The sequence below is a fragment of the Chiloscyllium plagiosum genome, unplaced genomic scaffold (genome assembly GCF_037043375.1).
Source record: "Chiloscyllium plagiosum isolate Xiang-an unplaced genomic scaffold, Cpla_swu_hap1 HiC_scaffold_9, whole genome shotgun sequence".
In the NCBI taxonomy this organism is placed as follows: domain Eukaryota; kingdom Metazoa; phylum Chordata; class Chondrichthyes; order Orectolobiformes; family Hemiscylliidae; genus Chiloscyllium; species Chiloscyllium plagiosum.
The window spans coordinates 100,199,515-100,221,402 of record NW_028270147.1 but is presented as its reverse complement, the minus strand read 5'-3'; the positions used below and the strand labels follow the sequence as shown (position 1 = coordinate 100,221,402).

General features: G+C 44.6%; 1 protein-coding gene across 3 annotated transcripts in view; it reads left to right on the top strand.

Annotated features, from left to right (window-relative positions):
- The window catches only part of LOC122554081 (rab GTPase-activating protein 1-like), a 496,968-nt gene that overhangs the window by 454,301 nt on the left and 20,779 nt on the right, over positions 1-21,888 (top strand). The gene's annotated exons all lie outside the window — the stretch shown is intronic.

Below are 21,888 nucleotides of genomic sequence, written 5' to 3'. Positions count from 1 at the left end.
CCCACTACTCCTAAGATTGTCAGGAAAGTTAAAGATTTAATCTGGTTGCTCAAAATCCCCTATGTTTCTGTTTGCTGAATTGAAGTTAACAGAAAATACTGACTGGTTTCTGTACTTGGAAGAAGCTGCTATGATTACAAATAAATCGATTCTAACCACAAGCCAAAAAAAAATCAATTTACAATTCTCTGACATAAACCCTACCTGTTACATCCCTAAACACGCATACAGACAGACGAACAAACAAGAGAAATAACATAGAGAAAAATATTAGAGGAACACAGTTCAATAGTACCGAGTCCACAAGATTAGGCAAGGTATCTTTTTGCTGCTTCTGGGTCCTCCTCCGATCATCTTTCCAGTTTTTTATTGAACATATGGGGCGGACGGTGACTCAGTGGTGAGCACTGCTGCCTCGCAGTGCCAGGGACCCAGGTTCGATTCCAGCCTCAGGTGACTGTATGGAGTTTACACATTCTCTCTGTGTTGGTTTCCTCTGGGTTTCTCCCAGGTTAGGTGAATTGGCATTGATAAATTGCCCATAATATTCAGTGATGCGTAGACTAGGTGCATTAGTCAGGGGAAATGTAGCGGGGTAGGGGAATGGATCTGGGTGGGATACTCCTTTGGAGGTGTGGACTTTGGGTCAAATGGCCTGTTTTCACTCTAGGGATTCTATGATACAGGGTGGTTGTATCTCAGTCACTAATGGGAATTGAGAATAGTGAGCAATCTTCCAATTCTTTGTTTTTCTGCAAAGAGAGAGGGATCAACTCTTTAGCATTTTGGAGACTTTCTGCCATACACTGCTTACGCGGACTGCTCACCAATCAGTGAGTCGTCATAGCAGAGCATTTCTGATCTAGACAACTGCCTCTGATTTGGTCTTTCAATCTAACAGGCTGTGAGCAAAGCTGCCCTGAGCGCACACTCTTGGTGCTGAGTCCAACAATCATACCTTTCATCTACTTGCCCCTACCCATCCCTCCACCCACCCCTCCACTGCATGTAACTACTAGTGAGTCTCAGTAACTTGTTTCAAAACTTCAGCATCTCTTTCCTTGGTTTAAAGCAGTATTTTTTCCCATCTGAAAATTAAAATACTGGTCTTTTACACACTAAATTGTTGACTTAATTTCTGTCCCACTCTCTGGCCCTTATTCCCAATAGCCCCATCGGCCAGTGTTTTATTCTGTTGTAAGAGTAATAATAAAATACATTTGAGGGGTTATTTATTTTTAAAGTTTCCCATTCCCTCCTTAGCGTGAAGGTGGTGGCCTCTAACAGGGTGTGTGGGTGCAGTTCCACAGACCCCACTTCTTCCCTCAAGGTGCTGACTCTCACTGGGAGTGTCAAACCCATGTACCCTAATCCCCTTGTCCAAGTAGAATTACCACCCATCCTGCTGTTTCAGTGTATGGCCTGGTGTCAGGTTATGTTTGATAGAGCTCCTGAAGATATTTAAAGGTGCAGTATAAATTTCAAGTTATTGTTGTTCTGACGATGCTGACTCCAGCGAAGTGGTTTCACTGATCGTTCTACGTTAATTAATGCCTTTGAGTAAAAGGTAATTCCACTGTGAAACATTGTGCTATAGGGTTCTTGTAGAATATCAGGCACCGTCTGTAACCGACTTGTGTGTGACACATTTGAAATGACCAGTGTGGTAAACACACCAAGTTGAGAGGTTTCCTCGTTTGGCTGAGCGACTGTTGACTTTGCAAAGTTCCTGAATGGACCCCTCAGACATGAGAAATGGATACCTCCGTGTTAAATGGCATGGAGAGGCAAACATCCAAATGAACGACTTATGTTCTGAGGGAGTGGTGAGACAAGTGAAGAGCAGAGGTGTTTGGGGAGGAAATTTGAGTGCTCTGGGTGAGTAATGGTCTAGCTACCACGTGCTGGAGTTGGAAGAGTAGGGGACATCTTGGGAAAGTTAGAGAACAATGGTTGATGCCAGGGAAGGATTAACACTCATGTACAAACAATAATCTTTAAAAGAGAGGGCTTGGGCCTCCGTGCAGCTCAGTGAGGGCAGAGGTAATGACCAGCTGCAGAGGAAAATGCCAGCAGGAGAGATCTCAAAGGAGCTGAAGACAATATGGAGGTTTGAATGTAGCCACTGAAGCTTACAGCAACAAGACGTTGCACTGATATAGTGCCTTCAGATATTAAAAGAAAACATTCCAGCGAAGTTCGACACTGAGCAGTGTGGTGAGATATTAGGGCAGATGGTGTAAATGTTACCAAGAGTCTTGCAGAAAGAAGAGGAGACGAGGTTTAGTGAGGATGTTCCAGGATTTAGAACGCCAGCAGCTGAGGGCATTGCCAGCAGGTACTAATCCGTTTAAACTGGAGGTGCTCAAGGTGTCAGGTTAAAGGAACAAGCTTATCCAGAGGACTGTGGGTCTGGGCCAGATCGGAAATGGGGAAGAGTGCGGCCGGGAGTGAGGTCCTGCTTAGCTGAGAGCTCATTAACGGCAACAAAGACAGAGATGATTGTGAACACTAAGGCAACAATGACACAGAGAGCCGAAAGCACTCAGCCAGTAGAGCGTGGGACACCAGCTATCAAGAGCTCTTGTGGGTTTGCATGCGGGTTTCCGTCACAGAAACAACTAAGAGGATGGGGGTAATACATGATAAGCTGTTTAATGATGGAGGGGATGACGGAACTGGAATTCACCTTTTGGAAAGCAGGTTTCAAATAATAGTCTGACTTCACTTTCGTTGCTGTGCCTACACAGTTAGGTAGGAAAGTAAGCTGTTAGATGCGGAAGGACACTGTTTGCAAATGTGACTATATAGGTATTGTGAATCACCATGAAGATGACAGCATAATGTGGAAAACTGAGGTTTTTCGCTTTTGATAGGCATAGCCTTTGAACAGGTTTAGGTACCTTTGTGTGCACAATGCAAAATATTTACCTTGAAGGTACAGGAGAGAATTAGGAAGACAAATGGATTGTTGATCAGGGTGTTGAAGTAATATGGTCTAAGAATCCAGCTGCAATTGTCGAGGGTTTTGGTGGGATCACACTTGCATTACAATGCATTATAGTTTGGTCTCTATTTCCTGGGATTAGAGGGTTGGCTTGTAAGGACAGATTGAATGAAGGGAATGAGCCTGTACTCTCCAGTTTCAACAAGAATGAGATTTGATGTAATTGAAACCCTTAAGAGGGCTTAACACGCTGATTCCTTCAGCTGCAGTATTCAGAATTAAGATTCATAATTTCAGGGTCAGGACAACTATTCAGGATAAAATGGAAAATGCCTTTGTTTGAGGTTTTGAATCTTTGGAGTTCTCTTTTGGTCATTCGGTATATTAAAGTTTGATCAATGGATTTCTGACATCTGTGGGGATCGAGTGACAGGACAGGGAAGTATAGTTGCAAAAAAGATCATCTTTGCTCGTATTGAAAGGCAGGAAAGGCTCAAAGGGCTGAATGGTGTACTTCTGTTTCTTGATGGGTTCAAAGCCATTCCATAACACGATAGCAACATCTCATTCTATCAGTTTGCAATAGTTAGAGTTGTAATATTTCACATCGTGTAATCATCCAGCGCCCTGACTTCTGGAACCTGTGCAAGTTTAAATGATTGCCAGATATTTCTTCTCAGTGTGGCATTTACCAAGAATTCTGATATAATTGAGAAATAGAAGTGCGTCCAAGGATGGACTTTGGAGGGAGGGATGAGCCATTGCTGAAGATGCTAAAAACTTGATAGGAGGTCCCCAGAGAGGGCGGACTCGAACTGAGAAGCAGAGGGAAGTGGTAATGTAGCTAACTGCCTTGATAACAACCAAGTGAAAGAGGGGCAATGATGCACCACAGCCACATATTCGCAACATTGATCGAGGTCGCCTCACTGCTGTGAACAGTAATTGAGAGGATTCTGGCCTTGTTCAAGGACGGTAGAATGCCTTAAAAAAAATCCTCAATCTAATGGACCTCTGCTTGTTAAGACCATTGATTGCGGTTGTTGTTTGTGCAGTGATCTCCTGTAAGCCTTCGAACCCTCTTGACTTTGAGACAGAAGCTGAAGGGTGCATTTCAGAAACCTGAGCAGATAATCCAGACTGGCACATGCAGAGGTGAGCTGAGAGACAAAGGCGCAGTCTAACTCCTCCCTCCCGGGTGTAAGAAGTGTCACTGCACTATTTAAAGAGGAGCTGGAATGTTCTCCTAAAGAGTCCTGGCCAATATTTATCCTGTAGATAATGCTGTTGAAGTCAACCACTTGGTTGTTCAGACATTGTAGTTTATGGCATCTTGCTATGTGCAATTTGGCTGCCACATTTCTTTCTTCTGAAGTGTAGTCATTGTTGTAATGTACTTTATTGACTATAAAGCAATTTGGGACATTGAGCTTGTGAAAGGATGCTTTTTTAAATAAAAAAATTCATTCAGGGCACATGGGCATCTCTTATGCCTGTTCCAAGTTGCCCTGGAGAAGGGGGTGGTGAGCTGCCACCTTGAACCATTGTGGTGCACATGCTCTTGGTTGCCATTAGAGTGGGAATTCCAGGATTTTGACCCAATGACAATGAAAGAACAGCAATATATTTCCAAGTTAGGATATTGAGTGGTTTGGAGAGGTGATGTACCCATGTATCTACTCCCCTTGCCCTTCCAGATTGAAGTGGTTGTGTAATGATTTTGTGATAAGACATAGGACAGATGCAGCTTGCTAGCACAGACATGATGTCCTTTTGAGTGTGCACCCGTTCCTATGTACAACTAAGATGGAGTGTGCAGTGAAGTGCGACGATTAACTTAAAAATCATAACTGCAGGAAATGGTAAAATGGTTTAATGAAATAAACTTTGGTAAGTGACTCCTGTGAAGAATTGCTGAGTCATGCAGACTGTTGTGTGTTGACTGAACTGTAGTATGCTTCAGTGCCCTTGGGGGTAAAGAGCAGAAAAATTGCTGAACATTTGTCAACCCAAGGAAGCTTGTCCAAAGCCTGCTTTGGGAGGGTTTGCAGTGGGTGACCGTGGATGCTGGACCAGTGAAAGCAAGGCAAGGCCTAGCACTCTGAAGGCTCTCACATTATTGCCAACTTGGACAAGGTAGTGGAGGGCGAGTTGTATCTGGAACATTTATGCTGGGGATTGTGGGCCAGCTGTACTTTGGGCATTGTCAGAGGGATAGAGGCTCCGGGCAGAGAATGAGGTTGGAGGTCCCCAAAGACTTGGGGAGGTGGCCAGAGGCACAGTGCCTGAGGGAGGGAGGCCTGAGGCCACACTTTTTTTTTGTTTTGTTTTTTTTTCCCTTTTCTCCCCTTTTCCCTACCACACTACCGCTGTTAGGTGGTAGTGTGGTGGGAGGGGAACATCAACGGTAGTGCTTATTTTTCCCTTGATGCCATTATCACTGAACAATTAGTCAACTTTTGAAAATAAGGGTCAATCCAACAATTATTGCAAACCACCCTCTGTACCAGTTCTCCCGCCTGGGAAAGTCTGATTGCCGTTTGAGTTTAAAGATCAAGGAAACTTCATCCACGCAGGAAACCTGGAAAATAGATAAACACTAGCAGTAACACAGTGATCTCTGAATCTTCCTGAATCGTGGAGCATGCTTGAGGGGCAAGTGGCCTTGTTCTGCTCCTAACTCACATGCACATGAACGCAGGCAGGTTTGGATAATACTGTGCGGGAATTCTTCACTCCAGATTGATGCTCCCTGTATTTTTCAAATAGCATGCGACAATGTGTTTCGAAGTTACATTTGTATAGCGACTTTCCCAATCTTACCACATACAGCAAGAGAATATATTGCATTGGGATGGCATCACGTTCGGTCTGCCCTGTAGAGGTGAGGCTGATGCATCAGATGGGGGATGTGTTGCCTTTGCAATCAGTCTGTGTTGTTATCAGTGACAGGCAATTCAAAAGAATTTGAGTAGGAAATCTTGTTCGTAGAGGGCTTTGGCGAGGAAAAGCAGAGAGGACACTGAGACGAGCTCTGCTGGTGAGTCGCTGGACTTGAAATGTTAACTCTGCTTTCTCTGTATGGACGCTGCTAGACCTGCTGAGTTTTGCCAGCAATTTCTGTTTTTGTTTTAGATTTTCCAATATCAGCAGTTCTTTTTGTTCTGTTTACAGACAGTAAGGATCAATGTGGGCAGAGGGTGTAAGTCTGTTAGTTTGAAATAATGACCGCATTGATCTGAAAAAAAAACTGGTTTGAGGCAAGGTATTTGATCAGGATAGAATAGGGCATGTGTCTGGAGGAAAGATGAACAGAGTGGGAATCATATAAACACAAGGAGAACCAACTAAGGGTTGAGGCTGTGTGAGACATTGTCAGGCTTCCTCCCTTTCTGTCTGATCTTTTCCTCTTCCTCTTCCTCCTGCTTTTTTTTCCCTCTCCCTCTCCCTCTCCCTCTCTCTCTCTCTCTCTCCCCTCTCTTCTCTCTCTCTCTCTCTCTCCTCTCTCTCTCTCTCCTCTCTCTCTCTCTCTCTCTCCTCTCTTCTCTCTCTCTCTCTCTCTCTCTCTCTCTCTCTCTCTCTCTCTCTCTCTCTCTCTCCTCTCTCTCTCTCTCCCCTCTCTCTCTCTCTCTCTCTCTCTCTCTCTCTCTCCCCTCTCTCTCTCTCTCTCTCCCCTCTCTCTCTCTCTTCTCTCTCTCTCCTCTCTCTCTCTCTCTCTCTCTCTCTCTCCCCTCTCTCTCTCTCTCCTCTCTCTCTCTCTCCCCTCTCTCTCTCTCTCTCTCTCTCTCTCTCTCCCCTCTCTCTCTCTCTCTCTCTCCCCTCTCTCTCTCTCTCTCTCCCCTCTCTCTCTCTCTCTCTCCCCTCTCTCTCTCCCCTCTCTCTCTCTCTCTCTCTCTCTCTCTCTCTCTCTCTCTCTCTCTCTCTCTCTCTCTCTCTCTCTCCCCTCTCTCTCTCTCTGATTCATTAGTTACTGTTCCCAGCTGTGATTACCTCATTTAACACCAAACATGGCTACAATCAGGAAAACAAGCCTTTCCTTCTAAGACCCAGTTAGCCAATATCCCATCTTGATGATCAGTGACACCAAAGCTTGGAGATGCTAAGAATTTTACTCAGGGGAAGGAATAGTTGGCAGTGACGTAACTTTCTCCAGTTAGTGACTGCAGTTGAAAGTGTGAATTGACCTGCAGCAAACAGTTTCTGGAATATTTTCATTGGTGCTCTGTTTTCAGACTAGGTAGTGGAAAAGGTCATGATGATCTCCAAGGATTTGGGTTTGGAGACCTTTTCAAGTATGTATACAAAGGAAAATGGGATCAGTTGAGAAGAGATGACTCCTTTCAATTCTGATCGATTTGTTTGTATGTTCAGTGTTAATGTGACTGTAGTGCCTTACCTCTTCAGGTTCAGCTGTGTGTTTAATCTGGGCTGCAGTGTTTTTCCCTTAGTGGTGTAAGAAGGATGCTAATCTCACACAGTGTTAAATCAATAAGACTCGGCGTGGCATTAGCGATAATGACACTAAATGACTGACTGGATATTCCCTGTTAGATATCTATGAACAAAGAACGATTGGAAGAAATGTACACTCTAAATGTTAGTTCAGGAAGACCCAAAGGGGTTTAACGACCAATGAAGTATTTTTGAAGTTTTGTCACTCTTTTGTAGTTGAAACTTTATTGCTGGAACAGCACAGCAGGTCAGGCAGCATCCAGGGAACAGGAGATTCGACGTTTCGGGCACAGGCCCTTCTTCAGGAATCCTGATTCCTGAAGAAGGGCCTGTGCCCGAAACGTCGAATCTCCTCATTCCTGAAGAAGGGCCTGTGCCCGAAACGTCGAATCTCCTCATTCCTGAAGAAGGGCCTGTGCCCGAAACGTCGAATCTCCTGTTCCCTGGATGCTGCCTGACCTGCTGTGCTGTTCCAGCAATAAAGTTTCAACTTTGATCTCCAGCATCTGCAGACCTCACTTTCTCCTCACTCTTTTGTAGGCAAACATCTCTCATTTTCACAGGGTAAGATCCCACACATGGCAGTCTGTGATAACCAGGGTAAAAGCTTTGCCCTGGGCTGGTTACTAATTAAGAATACTGTAGTGGGGTAAAAATGCTTGCTTTCTGAAAGAGAGAGATCTTCCCGGCTCCCCCCTCTCGACTACTGTGCCTCCTTTATCCTGTGGCTCCTTTATCCCAGGTGATTTCAAACTATACCTCAACTTTTCAGACCATACCCCCTTCCTCTGTGTTCGCTGTCCTTCAGATGTCTATCCAGGTACAGTTGTATCTTCTCACTTGGCTTCTCTATTCCCATTGCAAGTGAATCTATATACATACTTTGTATTGCTCTTCTCCCTTCTCTCTGTCTTAGTTCACTTGTAAAACTCAGTGACGGTATCAGATTCTGAGCTTGAGCCATCAGCTGTTCACCGTGCTGTTTCGCAGCCATCAATTTGCTCATCGCAGTCTTGTATCCATCTTTGTTGCCCCCAAACTTCGAAACGTCATTCCTCTTGTCCCACCTTGACCATTTCCCCCGAGTATGGCCTCCACCTCTGCTCCCTTAAATCCACAGAAGTGGGCTCGGGCCTGCATAGCAGACAAGCCATGTGTCATTTAGCCATTCCTCACCAAATCTGGCTGAGCCACATGCGTGGAGAAAGCCAGTTCCAAAAACGTACGACCCAGATGGCCTCCTTCTTCAAGGACCGCAATTTCCCCCCCGACGTGGTCGACGATGCCCTCCACCGCATCTCTTCCACTTCCCGCTCCTCCGCCCTTGAGCCCCGCCCCTCCAACCGCCACCAGGACAGAACCCCACTGGTCCTCACCTACCACCCCACCAATCTCCATGTACAGCGCATCATCCGCCGTCATTTCCGCCACCTCCAAACGGACCCCACCACCAAGGATATATTTCCCTCCCCTCCCCTATCAGCATTCCGTAAAGACCATTCCCTCCGTGACTCCCTCGTCCGATCCACACCCCCCACCAACCCAACCTCCACTCCCAGCACCTTCCCCTGCAACCGCAGGAGGTGCAAGACTTGCGCCCATACCTCCCCCCTCACCTCCCTCCAAGGCCCCAAAGGAAACTTCCATATCCGCCACAGATTCACCTGCACCTCCACACACATCATCTATTGCATCCTCTGCACCCGATGTGGCCTCCTCTATATTGGGGAGACAGGCCACCTACTTGCGGAGCGTTTCAGAGAACACCTCTGGGACACCCGGACCAACCAACCCAACCACCCTGTGGCTCAACACTTCAACTCCCCCTCCCACTCCACCAAGGATATGCAGGTCTTGGGACTCCTCCATCGCCAGACCACAACAACACGACGGTTGGAGGAAGAGCGCCTCATCTTCCGCCTAGGAACCCTCCAACCACAAGGGATGAACTCGGATTTCACCAGTTTCCTCATTTCCCCTCCCCCCACCTTGTCTCAGTCAAATCCATCGAACTCAGCATCACCTTCCTAACCTGCAATCTTCTTCCTGACCTCTCCGCCTCCACCCCAGTCTGACCTATCACCCTCACCTTGACCTCTTTCCACCTATCACATTTCCGACGCCCCTCCCCCAGGTCCCTCCTCCCTACCTTTTATCTTAGCCTGCTGGACACACTTTCCTCATTCCTGAAGAAGGGCTTATGCCCGAAACGTCGATTCTCCTGTTCCCTGGATGCTGCCTGACCTGCGCTTTTCCAGCAACACATTTTCAGCTCTGAGCCACATGCGTGCCTCTTCCAAGACTGCTCGCTGATCCTGTGATGCAAAGATAAAAGATTCAAAGTACCAGGATTAACTCAAGATCTCAGAGGTGTGTAGCATTGACCACAATGTGATTTAAATATTTTATATCCATTTTGAAAGGGAGATGCCTGTGTCTATGATTAATGTTTCAGACTGTGTTACACTGGCTGACTAGGCTCAGCGACAGGCCAATTTGATTAAATCCCTGAATACTCTAATTATCTAATTCAGGTTAAATAGAGAGAGCCTGGCAGACATTTAAGGCGATATTCTAAAAGGAAGGCACTTTGGCATTGTGGTTAGCACTGTTGCCTCACAGCGCACAATCCCGGGCAACTGTCTGTGTGGAGTTTGCACATTCTCCCTGTGTCTGCATGAGTTTTCTCCCATAATCCAAAGATGTGCAGTTAGGTGAATTGGCCATGCTAAATTGCCTGTGGAGGTTAGGTGCATTAGTCAGGGCTTAAATATAGGCTAATGGGATTGGGGAAATGGGTCTGGGTGGGTTAGTCTTTGGAGGGTCGGTGTGGGTTTGTTGGGCCGAATGTTCTGTTTCCACACTGCAGGGGTTCTAAGAAGGACCCACCATCCATAGCTAATGAAGCTAGGAAAAGTGTCAAAGCTGAGGGAAAAACCATAATTGTGCAAGGGTGATAAGTCAGAATATTTAAAGAAAAGGCAGAGAATAACTAAAAGTCTATTACAAAGATGTTAGTATTTGACAGGTAGCTAGTGAGAAATGTAAAAATAGCAAGTGTAGCAATACAGGTGTCTGGAAAGAAAAGAGAAGTGAAATAAGTGTTGGTCCTTTAGTGAATGAGAATGGGGAGCTAATAGTAGATGATAAGAAAATGGCTGATGAAATGAACAAGTATTTTACTCTGTCCTCACCATGGAGGATGCAAAACACATTCCAGTAATAGCTGTAAGTCTGGAGGTGGAAGAGAGACAGGAAATTAGCAAAATTATAGTCGCAAAGTGCCACTTCACAAGCTTGAGCTGACAAGTTTCTGGGTCCAAATGGGCTTCATCCGAGAATCATTAAAGAGGTTGCGATAATGAGGTAGTTGATGAGTTGGTATTTTCTTCCAAAATTTCCAAGATTTAAGAAAGCTACTATCTGATTGGAAAGTAGAAACCTACATTCAAGACAAGAAGGAGGCAGAAAACACAAAGCTAAAGGCCAGTTAGCTTGACATTTTGACATGGGCAAGGTGTTAAAGATTACAGTCATGCAGTTAGAAAACCTCAAGGTAATTGGGAAGAGTCAGCAAGCTTTTGCCAAAGAAAAATGATGTTTAACCAATGTATTAGAGTTCTTTGATGGAGTAATAGTGCTGTGGATAAAGGGGGGCCTGCAGAAGAACTGTACTTGGGGGAGCAGCAATGGCTAAATTTGGTGTCTGTGCTCTGCAAGGGAGGTGTAAAAAGTGGGGGAATGCAATAGCTACAAGGGTTTCAATTGGAAGGGGAATAGGCAGGCATTTATATTGCCACAAATGAGATCCCAGAATAATATGTTGCCTCCCTGGTGTTATGGGTATCAATGTCTGAGTGGCTACATAGTGGGGGAGGGTGAACAGCCAGTGGTCATGGTACACTTGGGTTTAAAAAAAAGGGCCAGATCTTAAATGCAGAATATAGGGTTGCAGAAGTAAGTTTAAAATTGGGACTCAAAGGTAGTGATTTCAGGATTATGCCAGTGCCAGAAACTAGTCGGAGTAGAAATAGCAGAATATATCCGATTGAAGATGTGGCTGGTAATGGAGGGGGCGTGGGGGGGCTGCTTCAGATTCCTGGGACAGTGGGAAAGGTTCTGGGGGCGGTACAACCAGTACAAACTGGCCAAGATACATCTGGGCAGAACTAGGACTGATGTCCTAGGGTAAGTGTTTGGTCGGTTGAGGAGGCCTGAAACTAAAATGGCAGGTGATGGGAACCTATGCAAGGTGTCAGAGGGAGGACAGTCAAGGACTAGAATAAAAAAAAGAGGGGGGGAGTAAGAAAAGTGAAAGGCAGAGGAATCTTGGACCAGGATCAAATAGGACGACAGTCAAAATACTTGTCCTGTTCCCATTAATGTTAAAAAGACCAGCTTTAAGGCTTTATGGCTTAATGTGTGGAGCATTCATAATAAAGCAAATTAATCGTGCACATGATGTAAATGCATGTGATATAATCAGAATTATGGAGACATGGCTGCAGGGTGACTGGGGTATTCAATATTCAGGAAGGACAGCGAAAAAGGAAAAGGCATTGGAAGTGTACTGCTGGTTAAAGAGAATTAGTTCTGACAGTGTGGAATTTGGGCAGAGCTGAGAGACACCAAAGGGTAAAAAACAAACATGAGTAGGGACTGTATATAGACACCCAAACTGTAATGGTGACGTTAGGCATGGCATACTCGGGAGATTAGAAACACATGCAATAAAGCAACAACTCTAATTATGGATGATTTAATCTGCATCAAGATTGAGCAAAACAAATTAGTAGCAATAATGTATGGGATGATTTCCTGGAATATGTATATTTTTTGGACCAATACATTGAGGAACTGAGTGTTGCTAATGAGAAAGAAATAATTGGCAGTCTAGTTATGCAAGGCCCATTGAGATGAGTGACCATAATATGATAGCATTCCTCACAAAGGTGATGTAATTGATCCTGAGATTAGGGTCCGCAATCTAAATGGAGGAAGTAATGATATGAGACTGTGATAGATGCGGAACTTTTACTGAAAGGGTTGACTGTGGAAGGGCATAGTGGAACTGTAACAATTATTAGCCAATTAGCCTTACATCCTGTTAGATGCAAAAGTAAAAATGGAAAAATTACCAAATCCCTAGTTTACACGGGAGAGTAGAGGTATGCAAATGGCCAGAAATAAGCAACAGACCTCTGGCATGGTGGTGCAGAAAGGGATTGATAATGAGAGGGAAAATGGCATACAAGGGTAAACTTGTGGGGAATAAAAACTGAAGTCAAAACTTCTATGGATTATGAAGACAAGTTAGGTTCCTTCCAGTCAAAAGCAGAGGAATTTGTAATGGGGGACAAAGAATTGGCTGACCATCTAAGTACATTGTTTGTTTGGTTGCTTTCACAAAAGAGGGCATATCATAAATGTCAAGGAACCGGAGGTTTAGTGAGACTGAGGGACGAAAGGAAATCTATTCCAGGAATCCCCAGATTACCAATGGGTTCTGTTCTCACGTTACCTTGTAAGTAATTCAGAACACAACACAGTATAATATAAAATACCTACTTGTGAGAGCAAATGTTTGGATCTTTAATATTAGCGCACCCCTACATAGGATCTCCTTTGTACATATGCATTTATAAACTGTTAATGGGAAGTGGTGTTGGAAAAATAAATGGGATAAATGCCCAATAAATCGTCAGGGCCTAATGACCTACATTCCAGAGTACTTAAAGAAGTGATCCTATAAATAGTGGATACATTGGTCATCTTTGAACATTTTACAGACTCTGGAATTCCTATGGATTGGAGGATAGCTAATGTAACCCCACTATTTAAAAAGAAAGACAGAAAAATGGGAAATATAGACCAGTTAGTCTGACATCGGTCATAGACTATCCATTGTAAAAGATTTAATAGCTGAGCACTTGGAAAACAGGGACAGGTTTAGACAGAGTCAGCATGAATTAGCAAAATGGAAATCATGCTTCACAAATCTATTGGAATTCTTCGAGGATACAACTCATGGAGTTGGAGGGGGACTGCCATGGAATGTGGTTCATTTAGATTTTTGATAAGTCCTGGATAAGAGATTAGTGTGTAAAATTAAAGCCATACGATTGAGGACAGTGTATTGACATTAGGTTGGCAGACAGAAGGAATAGACAGCTCATTTTCTGAATGGCAGGCAGTGACCAATAGAGTACTGCAGGGGTCAGTGTTAGGAACCTGCTATTCACAGTGAATGATTTAGCAAGGGAACTAAATGTAATATCTAAGTTTGCACATGACACAAAGCTGGGTGGGAGGATGAGCTGTGAGGTGGATGCAGAGATGCCTCAGTATGATTTGAGCAGGCTGGGTGGCCAAATGCATGTCTGGTGCAGTATAATGTTGATAAATGTGAGGTTATCCATTTTTATTTTTAGCCAAAACAGGAAAGCTTTCAATTTAGATAGTAGAATGTGCAATGCGACCTGGATGTCCTTGTACACCAGTCAGTGAAAGTAAACATGCACGTGCAGCAGGTGGTGAAGAAGGTAAATGGTATGTTGGCCTTCATAGTGAGAAGATTCAAGTGCAGGAGTAAGGATGTCTTGTTATCTGAGGAAGGATGTTCTGGCTGCAGAGGAACTGCAGTGGAGGCTCACCAGACTGATCCCTGGGAGACAGGATTGACATAAAAGGAGAAGTTGAATTGGTGAGGATTATATTCACTGGAGTTCAGAATAATGAAGGGGGACCCTCATTTTAATAAAAAAAAAACCCTATAAAGTTCTGATAGGACTAGACATGAAGCCAGGTCGACTCAGGAGGGATGTTCCTAATGACCGGGGAATCCAGAACCCAGGGTCACAGTATAAGGATTCAAGGTAAACCATTTAGGACTGAGATGAGAAATTTCTTCAGCCAGAGAATGGTGGGCCTGTGGAATTCACTCCCCCAGAAAGCAGTCACGATTGTTTGATTTCAAGAAGGAGTTGGATACAGCACTTGGGGCTAAAGGGATAAAAGGAAATGGAGGGGGAGAAACAGGAAACAGCCTAGTAAGTTTGATAATCAGCCATGAGCGTATGTTGGATGTATTAGAATGTATGAAGTTGGATAAATCTCCTGGGTCTGACCCAGATATATCCAAGAACACTGCAAGAGGCGAGAGAAGAAATCGCAGGAGCCCTAGCTGATATCTTTTCATCATTTGTTAGCCACGGGTGAGGTCCCGGAAGGCTGGAGGGTAATGAATGTTGTGCCATTATTCAGGAAGGGCTGCAAAGAAAAGCCTGGGATCTATATACCAGTAAGTTTAACATCTGTGGTGGGTAAGTTACTTGAGAAGATTCTGAGGGATGAGAGAAACTTGGATTTGGAAAGATGGTTTGATTAGGAATAGTCAGCCTGGCTTTGTGAGTGAGAAATCATGCCTCACAAATTTGTTAGAGTTCTTTGAAGTAGCCAGAAAGGCTGACTATGGCAGTAGTCATAGTCTATATGGTTTTCAGTAAGGCCGTTGACAAGATTCCACATGATAGGAAGTTTAGATCACATGGAATCAGGGCGAGCTGGCAAATTGGATGCAAACTTGGCTTGGTGGTAAGAGGCAGAGGGTAATAGGAGAAAAATGCATGTTAGACTGGAGGCCTGTGACTAGTGGAGTGCCTTGGGCTTACTGCTGCACCCATTACTGTTTGTTATCAATGATTTGAATGAGAATGTACAAGGCGTGATTAGTCAGTTTGCTGATGACACTAAAATAGGCGGCATCGTGGACAGTGAGGAAGGTTATCAGAAATTCTAGCGGGACCTTGATCAACTGATGAAGTGGGATGAGAAATGGGGTTTAATATAGATAAATGTGAGGTCTTGCATTTTGGAAAGTCAAATCAAGGTAGCAGTTTCATGGTAAGTGGTAGGGCCTGAAGGAGGGATCTTGGAGTTCAGGTTCACCGTTCTCTGAAAGTGGAGTCACAGGTAGACCGGACAGTGCAGAAGGCTTTTGGCACACTGGCCTTCATCAGTCAGGGCACTGAGTACAGAAGTTACGTTGCAGTTGTACAGGATGTTGGTGAGGCCAAACTTGGAGTATTGTGTGCTGTTTTGGTCACCTTGTTGCAGGAAGGATGTTATTAAACTGGAAAGAGTGCAGAAGAAATTTGCAAGGATGTTGCCTAGACTCAATGGTTCAAGTTATGGGGGAGATTGGGCAAACTAGAACTTTGCTCTTTAGAGCGTAGGAGACTCTGGGGGTGGGGGGGGGGGGTTTAAAGAAGTGTATAAGATGAGAGGCATGGTTGGGTGAATGCACTCAGTCTTTATCCCAGAGTTGGGGAATTGAGGACCAGAGGGCATCAGTTAGAGGTTTTCTTTAAGATTAAAAGGGAACCTGAGGGGCAGCTTTTACAGAGGGTGGCTCGCATATGAAATAAGCTGCCAGCAGAAGTGGTCGAGACAGGTACATTAACAACATTTAAAAGGCATTTGGATAAATACATGAAGGATTAGAAGGAGATGGGCCAAGTGCAGGGAAATGGGGTTAGCGTGGAGGGACATTTTGATTGGCACGGACCAATCTGGGCTGAATGGCCTCTTTCTGTGCTGTAAGAGTCTATGACTTGGTGGAGGATTGTTTTTCAGACTGGAGGCCTGTGACCAGTGGAGTGCCACAAGGATCGGTGCTGGGTCCTCTACTTTTTGTCATTTACATAAATGATTTGGATGCGAGCATAAGAGGTACAGTAAGTTTGCAGATGACACCAAAATTGGTGGTGCAGTGGACAGTGGAGAGGGTTACCTCAGATTACAACAGGATCTTGATCAGATGGGCCAATGGGCTGAGAAGTGGCAGATGGAGTTTAATTCAGGTAAATGCGAGGTGCTGCATTTTGAGAAAGCAAATCTTAGCAGGACTTATACACTTAATGGTAAGGTCCTAAGGAGTGTTGCTGAACAAAGAGTCCTTGGAGTGCAGGTTCATAGCTCCTTGAAAATGGAGTCGCAGGTATATAGGATAGTGAAGAAGACGTTTGGTATGCTTTCCTTTATCGGTCAGAGTACCAAGTACAGGAGTTGGGAGGTCATGTTGCAGCTGTACAGGACATTGGTTAGGCCACTGTTGGAATATTGCGTGCAATTCTGGTCTCCTTCCTGTTGGGAAGATGTTGTGAAACTTGAAAGGGTTCAGAAAAGATTTACAAGGATGTTGCCAGGGTGGGAGGTTGCTATAGGGGGAGGTTGAACAGTCTGGGGCTGTTTTCCCTGGAGCGTCGGAGGCTGAGGGATTTACAAAACTATGAGGGGCATGGATAGGATCAATAGGTAAAGTCCTTTCCCTGGGGTCAGGGAGTCCAGAACTAGAGGGTATAGGTTTAGGGTGAGAGGGGAAAGATATAAAAGAGACCTAAGGGGCAACCTTTTCACACAGAGGGTGGTACATGTATGGAACGAGCTGCCAGAGGAAGTGATGGAGGCTAGTACAATTGCAAAATTTAAGAGGCATTTGGATGGGTATATGAATAGGAAGGGTTTGGAGGATTATGGGCTGGGTGCTGGCAGGTGGGGCAAGATTGGGTTGGGATATCTGGTTGGCATGGACGGGTTGGACCGAAGGGTCTGTTTCCATGCTGTACATCTCTATGACTCTGACTCCTCTTCATCACAGCATTTCCAAATTTCTTATCTTTTTTTCTTAAAATGTCCCACTTTTTTATTCCTGCCACCAAAGTGAGTGAAATCAGTTCACGCATTATATATGCTGCATCTGTCTCTGTGACCATTCATTTTGCCCATCTGTTACACTCTGAAGCCTCATTCTGTCCTGTTGTCCTCACAGCTTACGTTCCCTCTATGCATTGTATTATCAGCAAACTTGCATTGCTCGGTCCCTTTTATCTCAACCATTAATGTAGATCGTGAATAGCTGAGGCCCCATCACTGATCCTTTCAGAACTCCTAACATTCAGTCTTTCAACTTGGGAATACTCCGTTTAATCTTGACTCTCTGCCTCCTGTTAAGCAATCCTCTATCCGTATTTCTCATCCCGAATTCCATTACTTTGTCTATGAACCTTTGGCACATTTTGGGAGTCCGGGTATATAATATGTTCTGGTTCCCTCTCTTCTGTCTTCATCAGGCATTATCATACTGAGTAGCAGAGCACGCTTGAGGGGTCAAATGGCCTACTCCTATCTTCTATCTTTGTATCCTCCTAAGTTAAATTATTTTCCTTTGGCCTCATTTCTTATCATCTGAAAATATATCCAGTTCTACATGGGTTCTGACAATACCTAGCTCTAACATGTCGCCACCTCTCCTAAATCCTTTTAATACCATTTTTTAATCTCTCTGCTGAGCTAGCATCCAATCCTGAATGAGCAGAAATATCCTCCAACCAAATATTGGGAAGACTGAAAGCAATGCACTTTGTGCCCATCACAACTACTCCCTAACAAACAACCCTCTTCTTCTACCTGAAAACTATTTAAGCCTGAATCTGACCGTCTGCCATCTCCATATGTGTGTGACCCTCAGCTGAACTCCAGACTATTCAGCTGTCTTTTTGCCAGCACTGTCTGTTTTCCTCCCTCTGCATCATCATCCATCTTCACCCTATCTCTGTTTAGCTACTTAAACCGTTTAGCACTCACTGATCCCCAAAGTTGTTAACAGCTTCTTGGACTGGAAAGGTGTGTGTTGAGACTCTCTTCTGCATCAGAAAATTTCATAACAGGAGCTAAGCTCCGAGAGGATCTTAACATTGAGACTTTGGCCCTCCAAACAGATGCCCCAGAGGACAGCATTTCTGATGTTTGAGAGAAAGACTGTGCAGGGAGCACTGGTTTGCTGTGTTTGCCTCCTTGTCCTTTGAATATTTGTTGTCTCCCGTATTACTCACTGGATTGCTTAGATCCTTTTTCTTTCTATCTGTCATGGGATGTCACAGAAAAGGCCAGCTCTTATTCCCCATCCCTAACTGCTCTGTTTCAGAATGTAGTTCAGGGTCAACCTGTGGGTGTGGAGTCAAGTGTAGGTCAGACTGGATAAGGATGGCAGATTTCATTTTGTAAAGGACAAAACGTCACCCTGATGGGCTCGTTAACAATCGATGCTTGTTGCTATGGTCACCGTTACTGTGGAGAACTGCCAAGTTCCACATTGATTCATGACGTTGAAGTTTCACCATCTGCTGCGCTGGGATTTGAACCCATTTCTCCAGAGTATTCGCCTGGGCCTCTCGCATTACCACTCCCCTTCCCCCTCGCCCCATTTGATCAGAAGAATGGCAAACATCAGACCTCTGTTGAGGGTGTCACGTCCTGATCCATCACCGCCATGTGGATCGTGCCACAGAGACAAACACGAGCCAGTTGTGAAACCGGGTGAGCTCCACTGTGCCCCCTCAGCCTGGGGAATCGAAGCTGAAGTTGCAGTCTGAAAATATGGTCACCCATTCTCCAGCCAGGGAGATGGGCCCACAAACTCTTCCTCTTCCATGAAGCCTTCAGTGTTTGAAATCAACCTCAGTTGACTTGGTTCTGTGATTGACCGAGTATCACCTTGTGTGGTTAAGGATTTTTTTATCCAAGTATTTTCAGGGTGGTGCTCGGGTATAAATAAGAAAACAGACAGCTCATATTGGCTCGTACACAAGTCAACTTTCTATCTTGATCAGAACCATTTCAGTTGTTCACTGCAATCGCAATTTTCTCTTTGGATGAATTGTAGCCTGCTCCTGAGATGAAAGAGGAAGCTGTTGATTTTAAACATTCTTGTAAACTTTTGTTATAGTTGAATATTACAGACTACGCCTCCAAGGTACGAAGTTCACACGTTGTTCTTTTTTCAGAAACAGGTCACCCATATGTTTTCTCAGTACGGTAGTTTGGGAATAGAGCTTAGAGACTGGAGTAATGACTGAAACAGTCTGATATGCCTGAATGTCACCTTTTGAGAACACATAGACTTGCAGAACACAGCAACACTATTGAAGGGAAATAAGCTCACCTCTAATCAGAGATTAACCATTCTTACCTAACTCCTATCATTTAGCCCTCTGTCTCCGCTTGTCAGATGTTGACTGTACCTCAGTTGGTATCATTCTTGTCTCGATCAAAAGCTGAAAGGTTGAGTTCCGCTCTACAAAGTTTGAGCGCGAACCTAAAGACTTCATTCTTGGAGGTTATGGCTTTGGGATGAGCCATTTAAACTGTGCTATCTTCGATGGATGCGAGAGATCCAACACTGAAGAAGACCAGGGTAGTTCTCCTCTGTGTCCTGAGCAATTTCAAGAATATCGGATAAAAAGGTCTTTCTGTACACGACTGTCGTAGAGTCATACAGCATGGAAACAAGCCCTTTTGGTTCAACCAGTCCATGCCAACTATAATCCTAAACTAACCTAGTGCCTGGCCTTCACTTGGCCAATATCCCTGCCACCATTTCTTGTTTATAAACGTCTCTAAATGTCTTTTAACTGTCATAACTGAACCTGTATCCACATCCACCACTTTGTTTGGAAGGTCATTCCACACATGAACCACTCTGTGTAAAACAAAGACAAACTGATCTCTGTCTTTGTTAAGTCTTTCACCTCTCACCTTAAAACTTTGCCCCCGAGTCTTGAAATCTGCCTCTCTGAAGATAAGACACCTGCCATTCATCTTCTCTATACCCCTTATGATTTTATAAACCTCTAATAAGATCATCCATCAACCTCCAACGCTGCAGTGGAAAAAAAGCTGCTTCTCTGGTTTCCCTCATTATGGCAGTGCGATGTTTTAAAAAAATGACTTGATAGACTGTATAACATATTGTGACACTAAGCAGTTGTGGAGGGCACCTTTGAAAAGGTGTCTTTTCACCATATTTCCAGACGTTCCAGATAATTCACTTCACAATTCCTAGCTTTGCTGGGTGGAAGATTTCCACCTGGCTTCTCGCAGTTTCTACAAGTTGTAATATTAAAATCAAAAGCCCAAGAGCTCATTATGTGCCTGAGCCCAACTGTGGACATTTAACATGTCAAGATCTCAAGCTGCTTTCTGCTGGAGATGCATGTGCGCTGCTTCAAACAGAAGAGAGTATGAACATCTCTGAGTCACCTTGAAGCACCAATTCACATTCCTTCTCCTTTGATTACTCATGGGATGTGGGCAGCACTTTTGCCCATGAAATTGCCCTAGAAATGTTTGGCTTGTGTGCCTATATTGTAGGGCATTTGAGTCTGGAGTCACATGTAAGCCAGGTCATGTACGGATGCTAGGTTTCCTTTCCTAATGGATGTTACTGAACCAGGTGGATTTTTTTATTGCAGTATGAGACTAGTTTTCAATTCCAGATTTCTTCATTGAATTTAAATTTGATAAGCTGCCATAGTGGGATTTGAGCCCAGGTCTCCAAGATGTTAGACTAGGCAGTGATAATACCACCAGGACATCAGGTAAAAGAAGAAGGTAGATGGGTTACCATCAGGGGATGGAAAGGGGACTGGCAGGTAGTGCAGGGACCCCCCTGTGGCCATTCCCCTCAACAACAAGTATACCGTTTTGAACACTGTTGGGGGGATTCTTGCCCGGTGTAAGCAATGGGGCACAGGTCTCTGGCACAGAGTCTGTCCCTGTTGCTCAGAAGGGAAGGGTGAAGAGGAGCAGAGCATTGGTCATTGGGGGACTCCATCATTAGGAGAACAAATAGGAGGCTCTGTGAGAATGAGAGAGACTCACGATTGGTTTGTTGCCTCCCAGGTGCCAGGGTCCATGATGTCTCTGATTGTGTTTTCAGAATCCTTGAGGGGGAGGGGGGGAGGAGGGAGGAACCCCAAGTCGTGGTTCATATAGGCATCAACAACGTAGGTAGGAAGAGAGATGGGGATTTAAAACAGAAATTCAGGGAGCTAGGATGGAAGCCTAGAGCTAGAACAAACAGAGTTATGTCTAGTTTGTTGCCCATGTCACATGCCAGCAAATTGAGGAATAGGGAGAGAGAGTAGTTGAACACATGGCTATAGGGATGGTGCAGGTGGTAGGGTTTTGGATACCTGGCTAATTGTGGCTCTTTCTGGGCTAGGTGGGACCTCTATAAACAGGATAGTCTTCACCTGAACCAGACAGGTACCAATACCCTGAGGGAGGCTGTTTGCTAATGCTCTTCGGGTGGGTTTAAATGAATTCAGCAGAGGAATGGGAGCCGAAATTGTCGTTTGAGTATATGGGAGGGGGAGAGTAGTGAAGTCAGAACTAAGATTTCAAGATCACAAGAAGGCACTGACAGCAAAAAACTTGGTTTGCAATGTGTGTACTTCAATGCCAGGAGCATCCGGAATAAGGTGGGTGAACTTGCAGCATAGGTTGGTACCTAAGACTTCGATATTGTGGCCATTTCGGAGACATGGGTTGAACAGGGACAGGAATGGTTATTGCAGGTTGCGGGATTTAGATGTTTCAGTAAGAACACAGAAATGGTAAAAGAGAGGGTGGTGTGGCACTGTTAGTCA